General features: G+C 37.8%; 1 pseudogene; it reads right to left on the bottom strand.

The window, feature by feature from the left end:
- Positions 1-9136: 9136 nt before the first annotated feature.
- Positions 9137-11534, bottom strand: LOC133711818 (beta-galactosidase 1-like; annotated as a pseudogene).
- Positions 11535-13241: the final 1707 nt, after the last annotated feature.

Below are 13241 nucleotides of genomic sequence, written 5' to 3'. Positions count from 1 at the left end.
TGATAAGTGATGGGAAACCTTGTGCAGGATTTTGAATGGTGAAGATGTAGATATAGAGGAAACAGTTCTTCGCACTCCAATATCCAAATCCTAGAAGAACCATTCACATTTGTTCTACTCAACATCACAAATAAATAGGAACATTCCTTCTGGTGCTGCAATATGTGCTAACTTGTGAAGCTTCACAACAAGCTTGGAGGTGATGCAAATAAGAATATAGTGCACAAGATGCTTGGTAAAGTGACACATGAAGGTTTTGTTTAAGTGAAAAGATATTATATCAATTTTTGATTCATGTGTAGCTAGTTAGGATTGCTTTTCTTCTTTTATTGTTGGCTTGAAATTTGGACATGTAATTTTGTTTGGGAAATACTGCCTTTTGCAGTTTTATGTACAGAATGTTAGATATTATGATGGATTGCTTGATATATATATTCACTGTTCATTGGGTAAAATGGACCAAATTAATGCACAAATCAATTCAGAGAATGGATGTTTGCAGTAATCATACAATAGATTTTCAGAAATGTCAACCAACGTTGTCTGAACAAAAAAATTCTGGGTATTCATACAACGCATTGATAGCTATCACACAATGGATTTCAATAAGTAACGTCGTCTAGTTTAACTCATTCATAGCTATCACACAACGGATTTCAATAAGTAACGTCGTCTAGTTTTAAGCTCATACAACAGAAAATACTAGAACACAGTTGTCTTACTTTTAATCACACAACAGCTAAACTAAAAAACCGTTGTATGAAAATTCAACCCACAACGGCATAAAAGCAAATTCTGTTGTGTGAAGTGCTGCGCATGGGTGCGTCCGTCATCTGTCGAGTTCTTGGACAACGGTGTTAAGAAATATACGTCGACTGACTTTGTATCATACAACGGTGAATTCACCGTCGTCTGATTTTTCATCAGACAACATCGAGATAGACGACGGTGAGTCTTCAAATCAGACGACGTTTTTTCACCGTCGTGTGATGCAGTTTTTGGTGTAGTGACACCACAGTATTATTGCTTAATTGGCTAGTTATAGTGGGTCTTCTCTGTTCTTGTGTCGGTTGGTATGAGTAACCTCCTTAACACCTTATTACTCTTGTCAAAGGGTCTTTGCAGATCAATTTGCTTTTTCCATAAATAGTTGCCTAGAGAAGGAACCTAGCCCATTCTTTCCTAAATCACAGCTTCTTGTTCTTATACCCCAAACACCTAATGTTTTTCTCATTCTCTTTAGTGGGTTCAGTAAGAAGCAACAATCACGACTTATTTTGAGGACCAGAAAAAGTATCACAGGCTACTATTTTAGTAAGGCTCCAAAGACCACCAATGATTTCCTAGCAAGACTAGGATCAGTTTAATGTGTATGATCACATTGAGCACAGACAATGCAGGGGTGAAAGATCTAGAAAATCGATTAACGTACTTGGACTGGCACTTAGGATAAGGTCCAATAACTTTAAGAAGTATGAATTATTTGACTTCTTGTTCAAACATGTCTACCGGTATAACACAGTGCCATCAAGATCATTAGAGTAGTGATCATCAGTTATGAGCTTGATATGGTTTTCTGGTTGAATTCAAGCTCATTGTCTACACCATTCATTTGTTTTTTGGTACAAGATCCTAATTATATTTGGTAATAGTGATGTCTTAGATCTGAACCTCTAATTATGTTTCTCCCCCACTTGTGTTTTTTTTCACAGAATCATACCCATTGTTTGCTTGGTTTGAGTTACTTTCATCCATTGCTATTAGAGTATATGCCAGGATCTACTAAAGCCTCAATCCTACATCAGATTGTTATGTTTTGTTCGCTTGTGAAACACCGGATTTCTTGCTATATGAAGAGCGGCTTGGTTGTCACAGAATAACTTTGCAGGTCTTGTATGGACAATCTTTAAATCCTTCAAAATATAACGCAACCATGTCAATTCTTGGCCAGTAACTGCCATGGCACGGTACTCGGCTTCTGCTAATGAACGTGCAACATTGGGTGTTTCTTAGACTTCCAAGAAATCAAAGAATTTTCCAAAAATACACAATAACCCGAGGTAGATTTTCTAGTAGTTGGACAACTTGCCCAATATGAGTCACAATAAGCTCTCAAAGTAAGATTACTATTATCAGCAGAAAAGAAAAGACCTTGACCTGGTGTTCCCTTGAACCTGAGGACACGCAAGGCTGCTTCTAAATGAGGTTTTCTTGGCTGATGCATGAATTGACTCAGAGTATGAACAACATAAACAATGTCAGGTCTTGTCACTGTCAGATAAATGAACCTACCAACGAGTCTTCTGTATCTTGTAGGATCATTGAGTACCTCTCCATTTGTAGGTGTAAGTTTCAAATGTTGTTCCATAGGAAACTTTTCTAGCCGTTCACCTGTAACACCTGCGTCTTTAAGAATTTCCATGCCATACTTTCGTTGAGAAATGAAGATGCCTTTCTTTGACCTTGAAGCTTCTATTCCCAAAAAATATTTTAGATCACCAAGATCTTTAATACGAAAATATTTATTGAGGAATGACTTGAGAGCTTGAATTTCCTTCGGGTCATTTCCATTGAGCTGAATATCATCAACATAAATCAAAAGTGCACTAAGGCCATGTTTGTTAGGGGGGATTGTGTTACCCCGGCTTAATTTCTTTTAGAGTCCTCCACTCTTCAGGCCAGGCTATGCTATAGAGTCCCTTGACCAATGTTTGGTGCCAGCGGGATTAAATATAGAACCTGCAAAACCTTCAACACCAGCAAAGCTCCACAATCCGTGAAGAGGGAAAACGGCAGAAGAACCAAAGCTGTCCAAGTGGGCCGACTTCTTATTCGTCTGGGGGTGATTGGTTTCCAAGAAACAGCAAGAGAAAAACAAACCCAGCAAGAGAACCAAAGCAAGTCTGCTGGCTTTTTTCTCTCAGAAACCTCACGAGTCTCTGAATCGAAGCACAGAAGCACCAACCCACCACCACCTTCACTACCAGGTTTACTGATCGCAACCCAGAACTTCTTAAATGTTAGATTTTGAAAATTTCATTGCTTTTTCTTCAATTTGTGGTTGTTGTGGTTGTTGAATTGGCTAAAGTTGATGATTAGGGGATCTGGGTCGTTGAAATTTGTTGGTTTTAATGGCAGCTTTTGTGGGTTGAGGTTGAATTGCAGGTTGAGAATGATGAGAGAACGACGAACGGAAGGGAAGAGACGAAGAGTAGATCGAGTGAGTGGGGCTTCCACAATCCCATGATTTTTGGTGGGTTTGTGGTAGACGGTGTCGGGGTGGTTTTTGGGACTGTGGAGTCTCATTAAAAAGAGTCCCCTTGCTGCCAAACATGGGATAACTGGGATTAGACTAGATAAGAATGTCCAATCCAGTCCAATCCTGTGTAACAAACACCACCTAAAAGAATTGTTATACACCTTTGTGAATAAATAATAATCAACCTTGGACTGCTAAAAGCCTGCACTTCGTGTAGCACTAGAGAACTTTGAGAACCAATTACGAGAAGCTTGTTTGAGACCATAAAATTTATTGAGCCGACACACTAAGTTCTCCCCATGTCTGTGAAATCTAGGAGGAGGAGCCATATAGACCACCTCGTCAAGATCTCCATGAAGGAAGGCATTTTGGAGGTCAAGTTGATGGAGAGACCAGTGACGAGAAGCAGCAATAGCTATAAGGCATCGGAATGTGGTGAGCTTGGCAGTGAGAGAAAATGTTTCAACATAATCCACACCCTCAACTTGTGTATAACCCTTGGCCATAAGACGTGCTTTGTAACGTTCAATGGTGCCATCAGCATTGTATTTAATCTTATAAACCCAATTGCATCCAATGTGTCGTTGACCAGCTGGTAAAGGAACCAAAGTCCATGTGTTATTTTTCTCTAAACCCTCAAGTTTAGCAACCATGGCTTCTTGCCAACGAGGATCGTGTTCAGCTTATGCAAAGGTAGTAGGTTCTGTATGTTTTGAAATGACAGCTAAGAAAGAGCGATACGAAGGTGACGTACGTTTGACAGGTTTGGGTTCCGAGTCAGATAATGGAACTTGAGTGTGTGGCGTGGCCTTGGATATGTGATAAATCTTATGCCAAATAGGAAATTGTCGAGTACGTGTCAACTGATTTATGGAAACAGATGAAAGAGAAGTTTGGGGAATGGAATGTTCAGACACTGATGGCAAAGGAACTGGTTCTGGTTCTAGTTCATGTCCAAGTAAAAGAGGAGCTTGTGGAGACACTGGTCTTGAAGGGGTTGAGGGAGACTCAGTGTTAGATCTTGGCACAGGAAAAAGTGGGACATGTGGTGTATCTAGTTGTGGAAGCGGAAGCACGGGCAAATCAGGCTTGGTGTTACCATCTTGAGTAGAAAATGGAAAGACCATTTCATGAAAAACAACATCACAGCTGATAAAAAACTGTTTGGATGTAATATCATAAAGATGATAACCCTTACAACCAAAAGGATACCTAACAAAGACACACCGTGTAGCCCGTTAATCAAACTTTTGCATGGGACTGATGACTGAGGCATAACAAAGACATCTAAAAACACGAAGATGATCAAAAGTGGGAGAACAATTGTAAAGGAGTTCATGAGGTGATTTTCCTGCCAACAATGGAGTAGGTAATCTATTGATGAGATAAACAACAGTTAAAACACATTCCGCCCAAAAAATTAGAGGTAATTTTTCTTGAAACCTCAATGCACGTGCCACATTAAGAATGTGACGATGCTTACGTTCAACCACCCCATTTTGTTAAAGTGTGTAAATGCAAGAGTGTTGAAAGATGACACCTTAATTGCTCAAGAAAGAAGGGACGCAATGGAAGAACTCCAGGATAATGCTAATATCAGGTGATAGCATTATCTTAGTACAGATTAGCATTATCTTTGGATAACTTGTTTTCATTGAACATGGCATATTGATAAAGAACTCCAGGATATTAAGTTTCTGCTCAAAAGTGATGCTTAATATTGTTTTTGTTATGGACTGACATGAATGCAAGTATGGTTGTTTAGGTTTTCTGTATGTTCTTGTTTTGGTTACTTAAAGCTAAATAAAACACAGAAAACTTAAACATATTTTCTTTACAAACTGAGAACTCACTCGAATTTTTGTTTTGCTCCTTAGGTAACTCTTACATGAACTTGAACAGTGTCTTGATGTTAACTGGAACCAACTATAGAGCTTGGCTAGACTCTGTGGAAAATTATATGGGAATGCATGAGAACATAGACTACTGCTTTACTGAGGATAAGCCTGAAGAGTTAAATGAAAAGAGCACCAAGAAAGATACTGACCTTTACAAGAAGTGGCATAGATCCAATAGAATGGCTAAGAACCTCATCAGAACATCTATGTCTAAGACTGTCAGGGGAAGTATAGAAGAGCCTGAGCTAGCATCAGATTTTCTGGAACTCATAGGTGCTAAGTTTAAAGAAAGTGAAAAGGCAGAAGCAGCTAGGCTAATCAAGGAGTTTCATGATTTGAAGTACATGGGTTCAGGGGTAGTTAGAGAGCATATTATGAAGATGATCAATATAAATGGCAGACTCAGGGAACTCTTAATGGGGGTTAGGGATGAGCAAGTAGTGCATTATGCACTACATTCCTTGCCTAACAGTTTTAGTCATCTTAGGACCAGTTACAACTCTCAAAAGGGAAACTGGACTCTAGATGAACTTATATCCATCTGTGTGGATGAGGAATCTAGGATCAAGGAAGAAAAGGAACCTGCTACAACCATTAACCTCATTGAGAAGCCTAAAAGGAAAAAGCCCCAGAATAAGCTCAAGTCTACCAAAGCCATAACTAAGAGTTCAACAGCTGCAGTGGCCAAGGAAAACAGGCCATTCAGGTTCAAGTGCTACTTTTGCAAAAGAGTAGGACACATGAAAAAGGACTGCACTGGCTATAAGAATTGGTTAGCCAAAAAGGGTAAGATTTTTTCTAATATAGTTTTTTCCTTAGAAATTAATCTTATAAATGTTGAACCACAGTCTTGGTGGATAGATTCAGGCTCACCTATTCATATTACTAATTCTCTGCAGGGATTCATAAGGAGGAGAATCCCAAAAAGTGATGAAGTGAACCTGTGTGTAGGCAATGGCATGAGAGTGGCAGTCAAGGCTATTGGAACCTTAAAGCTCGATTTAGGATTAGGAAAATTATTAGTTCTGGAAAATGTTTTTTATGTACCTTCCATGAGAAGGAATTTGGTTTCAGTTTCTCTTTTAGTAAAATCTGGTTGTCGACTTGTTATGGATAGTAATGGAATTCTTATTTCTAGAAATTCTGTTCAAATTGGTTCTGGTGTTATTATGAATGATTATTTACAGTTAAATTGTTCAATGGCTCAACAAGAAATTTTACTTGTTGAAAATAACACCAACAGTACTAGCACTTTAACAGGTGTTAAAAGAACCAAACTAAATGAAAAGTCTGCATTTTTATGGCATAGAAGACTCGGCCATGTTTCAAAAGAGAGACTGAAAATTTTGGTGAAAAACAACATCCTAAATGAACTTGATTTTTCTGATCTAACAGACTGTGTTGAATGCTTTAAGGGAAAAATAACTAATACTAGAAAGAAGACTGCATATAGAAGCCAAAATTTATTAGAACTCATACACACTGATATATGTGGACCATTTAGGCATCAAACTATCTGTGGGAATGTGTATTTTATCACATTCATTGATGATTTTTCTAGATACAGTTATGTTTATCTACTTTCAGAAAAGGCACAAGCATTGAAAGCTTTTCAAATCTTTAAGTCTGAGGTAGAAAATCAACTAGAAAAGAAAATCAAAACAGTAAGATCAGATAGAGGGGGTGAGTTCTATGGCAAGTACACTGAATCCGGCCAACAAAAGGGTCCATTTGCCTTGTTTTTGCAAGACAATGGAATTAAAGCTCAATATACAACACCCTATAACCCACAACAGAATGGTGTTGCAGAGAGAAAGAATAGGACTCTTTTGAACATGGTTAGATGTATGATGTGTACAACAGGTTTGCCTAAATTTCTGTGGGGTGAGGCTTTAAAAACTGCAAATTATATTTGCAACAGGACCCCTAGTAAGGCTATAGAAAAGACTGCTTTTGAGCTTTGGTGTGGCAGAAAACCTAGTCTTCATCACTGCCATGTTTGGGGATGTCATGCAGAAGCTAGGATTTATAATCCAAGCTTGAATAAACTTGATCCTAAGACAGTTAGTTGCTATTTTATAGGTTATCCAGATAAATCTAAAGGCTATAAATTATATTCTGCTCATCATTCACCTAGAATTTTTGAAACACATCAAGTAAAGTTTTTAAGTGAAAAAGTTCACAATACAAACCTTGAGGATTTAACCTCAGATTTTGAGGAAATTGTGTCGGATGAGAATATAAGTGTTGTATTGCCTTTAGAACAAGATGTAACTGATCGAGTCACTGGTCGAGTAACTGACCACGTAACTATCCCTGATCAATTAACCGGTCATGTCACTGACCATGTAACTGACCAAGTAACTGTACCTGGTCATGTAACTGACCATGTAACTGGTCAAGTACCTGTCACTGGTCAAGTCACTGACCAAGTAACTGTCGCTGGACAAGTAACTGACCATGTCACTGGTCAAGTAACTAACCAAGTAACTGTCACTGGTCAAGTAACTGACCCTCACTACACCAAAAAATGAATCAGACGACAGTTTTTCACTGTCGTCTGATAAGGCACGTTGCTGTTGTCTATCTCAATGCCGTCTGATGGGTGAATCAGACAATAGGAGGTAACTGTCGTCTGAGGAAATTTTGCACAACAGCAACGACTTACATGACTATTGTCTGAACACCAGAAAGAACAACAGCGATGAGTATCTTAACTCTTGTGCAAATCAATTTCAGACAACATATGCTAGAAGAGAGAAACTTGTGAAGAACAATCAGAAAACATTGGCTTGTAAATAAACTGTTGTCTGAATGAAGGTTGTACATCATCTGACTAGCTGTTTACTATTGATTGAATTCAAAAAAGACGATAGAATAAGCGTGTAGCCATTGTATATCATTGTTTCATAATATAACATCTTCTAATAAACTGTTGTCTGAAATCAAGTCATACAATAATAGCTTTCCTATTCTCTGTGGTTTTCCTTAACTTCAGACAACAAATTATTTTAATTTTTTGTTGTGTTATATCTAGTTGGACAATTGATTAGGTTTGAAAACTATTGTAGATGGATGGTTCACACAACAGTTTTTTGTTTCTCTTTTTGTTATGTTCATTTATTAGACAATGGTTTGCTGTTGGTATTGAATCGTCAGCGCACTATAGAAGATAAAAACATACATTCTGCACAATAAAAACAACACATCCACTGATTCCAGAAACGCATTCATTAATTCCAAAAACTATTTCATCCCAACACAGGAATTAACATATCCATTGTTTAGATAGTTTCATATCTGCATTTAAGTGCTACAGACTAGTCTAACAAAAAGTGAAAGTACTTGTACAAAATTTGATTGAAGCTTGAGCATCTCTGATCTTCCCAAATTTTTGGGTAGTCTTGCATCATATACTAACCAAGTTGAGGACTTGAATGAAGTCTTACTAGCATCCTTGTATCTGCAGTAAGATGAAAAATACTAGGTCACGTGATGTATACTAAAAATTTAAGCCTAATATAATAAATAAACAAACATGAGAAATGAAGTAGAGCATTGACTAATTGGGTAAAAGCATATGAACATTACTCAAATCTACTGCCACATAAAGTGATAAGTTAATACAATGAGTTGAGTGTGTGCAAATAACATTTCTCGTATTGTAATAATTTAAGTCTAAAGCATGCAAAGATCGAGAAAATTTGAGTTGCGGCAAAACTCCAACTTAGTTGCACAACATTTCTGGTAAGTTGTGCATTCACAGCCTCATTGGTTTCATAGTACATGAACTGGCCATGATTAGTTATTTATTTATGAGATTGGTACTGCAAGCTTAGTGCAAGTTAACATTAAATAAAGAGATGCCCATGAACTCACCTTGACAAATTAACTGGCCATATCGGACCCGCTGGCTATCTGGAAACATATAGTAGACAGCAAATCCTGGCATGTTTCCACACTCGCGCTCATAAATAGATTATTCACTCTGTTAAAGAAGCATGATACCATAAATCCAATCAAAAATGGGAAAAGAATATACGAGAGTTTCAAATACTATCAAAAGACCCTTTTATATGACACATAACTCGTAAGATTAATGCGCAAGAATGAAAAGAAATAAATTATCACCTTCCAATAGTAAGCAATTTTCAAGGTCTCACAGAGAAACTTCCCCAATCTACCAACTTCAGATTCAGTGCAGCAGCATATCATAGACTGTAAGGTTCTACATATAAGAACATCCATGTGGTTGACTGTGTTAAAAAATGGTGTCCCAAGGGAATGAAGAGTGTGCACAAACATGGCACAATAGACAGCATCTGGCATGCTGAAAGTACAGCGAGGAAATATACAACACTGAAGGAATTCCATGTTGATCTTTAAAGTATCAAGACAAGAACTCAACCATTTGCCCTGCAAGATGCAAACTTGTTTAGTGATATGAAGTTTGACAATGGAAGGAAGAGAGAGAGAGAGAGAGAGAGAGGACTTGGTACTCTTGGAAGTATATAATAGGTTTCAAAGGAAGCTTTCCATTTGTTCCATCACCTTCTAGCATTGAATGCCTCTCTCTCTGCCAAAACAGATAATAAACAATTCAGATACATAATTTGCATTTCAAACTAGGCACAGATTACATAACATTTAAAAGAACAACTTATATACAAGTAAAAGAAATGCTATCGTTAAGACAATTGGAATCTAAAGTTGCTACTCAGTTGTTCTAGCTGGAAAAATACAAACGAGAGAATGAAGTTTTGAACAGAACCACATTACTTTCAAATGGCCCCATTTAGGTTGCCCCAACATTCCTGCATAAAGAAAGAGATGAATTTTCATGCTCAAGTAAAATAATAGTTATTTATAGAATTACTACATCAAAATTTGACCTTTAATTACTTTAATTAAGGTAAAGAAAGATGTGAGAGAGATGATGAGGGTTAGCTTTACGGCCCTTGATATGGGAAGCTTATAAGATAGACTAACATTAAACAAATTAGATATGATTTTCCAACTAAAGCAATGTCCAAAGATTGATCATTTGCCAGACAAAGGATACATGAATGACAAGGTAACATATCCCATCGAAAATGCTTTGTGCGTACCATATTCATCCATAGGAGCATCGTAATCATAACTAGCAGCGATGAAAAGACCACTAGCTAGCAGTTTGCCCAAAATTTGTTCCTCCATGGTACTGGAATCATAAAAACATGCAATTACATTTATTGAGATGTTCAGGAATATGATTTAACTTGGTAACTTCTATAATATAACCTTACCATGTAATAGTTAATGAATGATCCACCCTTTTGTATAAACTTCGCAACTGAAAATGCCAAACCCTCAGCTGGTCGGTAAGGAACTGCACCTCCAATATATCTCAGTAAACCTGCAGAAACCAAGTAAGTATAGCCAGAAGAAACCTATGAGCCATTTATCAACCTAAACCTTACGATCGAGTAGGTTCTACAACTAGTACACGAACTTATTCGTATTATAGGTCACAAGCCTCAATAACTTACCATCCAGTCTAGGCTTTAGTCCACATCTTTGGTTTATAAGCCTTGTTTGGAGAGAAGTAGTCACAATATATAGAAGCCATATCAAGCGTTAATCTATTGAGACAAACAAATCATTATGAAACAAAAAATAAATAAAGAACCAAGATAACAAGCCACACTGAGGCAAATGACAAAACATGTTCTTAATAGCTGAAAAATTTAACCACAAACATGACTCTCAAATCAGGTTACAAAATACAAATCAAATGCATCTCCAGATCTCTAATATGAGAAAAGGCTTTAGTAATGTATACCTACAACACTACAAATCCAAGCACATAATTAAACAAAAAGACCTGGCCATCATTCAATCGTTACAAAACAAAACCTCCATGAAAAGATAAATAAGTAATGACAATATGACCAACAGAAGAGAGAGAGAGAGAGAGAGAGAGAGAGAGTAAAGATCAACCATGTGCAATGAAGAATCATTATTCATGTCTACCATGACGATCTCTAATTAAGAAGACACACCATTAAGTAGCAACCCCACTAAGAAGACGGAAGACTGGTTCTACATATAAGAATCATTATTCATGTCTACCATGACGATCTCTAATTAAGAAGACACACCATTGAGTAGCAACCCCACTAAGAAGACGGAAGATAACATGAACGCCATCCGCAAATGGATTCCAAAACATGACAAGTAAAAGATTAAGAAGGATAAAAGTCAGACGGACTTACAACAGGATCAGGGGCATCATCTTGTTTGCACGGGACCCAGGGGAAACTAGTGTTTAGTCCCACAACCATTTGAACTGCCCAGTCAGTGTAGGCTTTACCTGGTGCACCAATTTCGTATTCCATGGGTCCATACTCATTTTCAATCTGTCAAAACAATGATAGAAATAGATATTTCTCTCAGTTCCCCATTCATCTAGCCATGCATCAAAATCAAACCACACAAGCAGCTAAGTCGCAGACTCAGAGACACAAACACACAGGCCGTAGAAAATTTAAACAAAACGCAGGAAAAAGAGAGAGAGTGATTCAGAGAAATTTACGGAGGAAAAAGGAGGGAGTGAGAGAATCAAGAGGAGGAAGAAGAAGAAGAGGAGGTTGGATCTGGGAGAAACATACCGTGTTTTAGGTTGAAAAGATGGCCGGAGATTGAAGAGGGTTAAGGAACAGCGACGGCATAGCTTTAGGGGTCGTGTACGGTGGTTCGGCGATCTCGATCGAGGGCGGGGTGGCTGGGTTTTTTTCTCCATCGCCTAGGCTATCTTTTGGTGGTGGCAATGCCAAAAGTCGACGGTCGGAAGTCGAGCTTTCCGGCGTGACAGAGAGATAGTGAGAGGAAGAAGGGGGGAGCCGGGGAGAGAGATAGAGAGAGGGGCGTGTGCGACCGAGAGAGGAAGAAGGAGCAAATGGGCTAGGGTTCTTTCCTTTAAATACTAGTCAATGTGAAATGTAAAATTGGGTGGAATGGAGGGAAATGAAAATTGAAAATTTGGCAAAGTGTTAACTAGCTAGCATATATACTGAACCCTAAAACTCAGACAACATCAATTCAGGTACATTGTCTGAAAGAAAGTGACACAACAGATAACTAACAAACTGTTGTGTGAATTAAAACAATCAGACAACATCTTTTTCAACCATTGTATTAATAGCAATTGCACAATAGAGAAGTAATAACTGTTGTGTGATTAAAAACAATCAGACGACATCTTTTTTCAACCATTGTATTAATCAACCTTAAACAACCTTAATGTAATAACTGTTGTCTGAATTGATTGATTCAGACAACATCAAAAAAACAACCATTGTCTGATTTACAATTGCACAACAGTAATGTAACAACTGTCGTCTGATTTAAAAATTCAGACGACATAATTTTTTTTGCTGTTGTCTGATTATTTCAGACGACAGTTAAAATGTTTGATGTCGTCTGATATGTGTTGTCTGATTCATTTTTTGGTGTAGTGCCTGTAACTGATCAAGTCCCTGTCAACCCTCAGCCTAGAAGATCACAGCGAGCAAGAAAACCAACTTATGGGGGGGGAAGATAGTGACTACATTGTTTATCTGCAAGAAGCAGAAATTGAAATGGACTGTGCAGAGGACAATGATCCAACTACATTTAACCAGGCTATTGAAAGTAATGAATCTCACCAATGGCAGCTAGCAATGGAAGCAGAAATTGATTCCATGAGCCAAAATGCAGTTTGGGAATTAGTTGAACCTGACCCTAATCAGAAACCTATAGGTTGTAAATGGGTTTTCAAAACCAAAAGAGATGCAAATGGCAATGTAGAGAGACATAAAGCAAGATTAGTTGCCAAGGGTTTTACACAGAAGGAGGGCATTGATTTTACTGAGACTTTTTCTCCAGTTTCTACAAAAGACTCGTTTAGGATAATCATGGCTTTAGTGGCTCATTTTGATATGGAGCTGCACCAAATGGATGTTAAAACAGCCTTCTTGAATGGTGAACTAGATGAAGTGATTTATATGAGGCAGCCAGAAGGTTTTGTGCAAGCTGGAAGTGAAAACTTAGTATGCAGGTTAAGA

Source organism: Rosa rugosa, chromosome 5 (assembly GCF_958449725.1).
Source record: "Rosa rugosa chromosome 5, drRosRugo1.1, whole genome shotgun sequence".
NCBI lineage: Eukaryota > Viridiplantae > Streptophyta > Magnoliopsida > Rosales > Rosaceae > Rosa > Rosa rugosa.
Note: the sequence above shows the minus strand (reverse complement) of the source record. Positions and strands in the feature narration are given on the sequence as shown.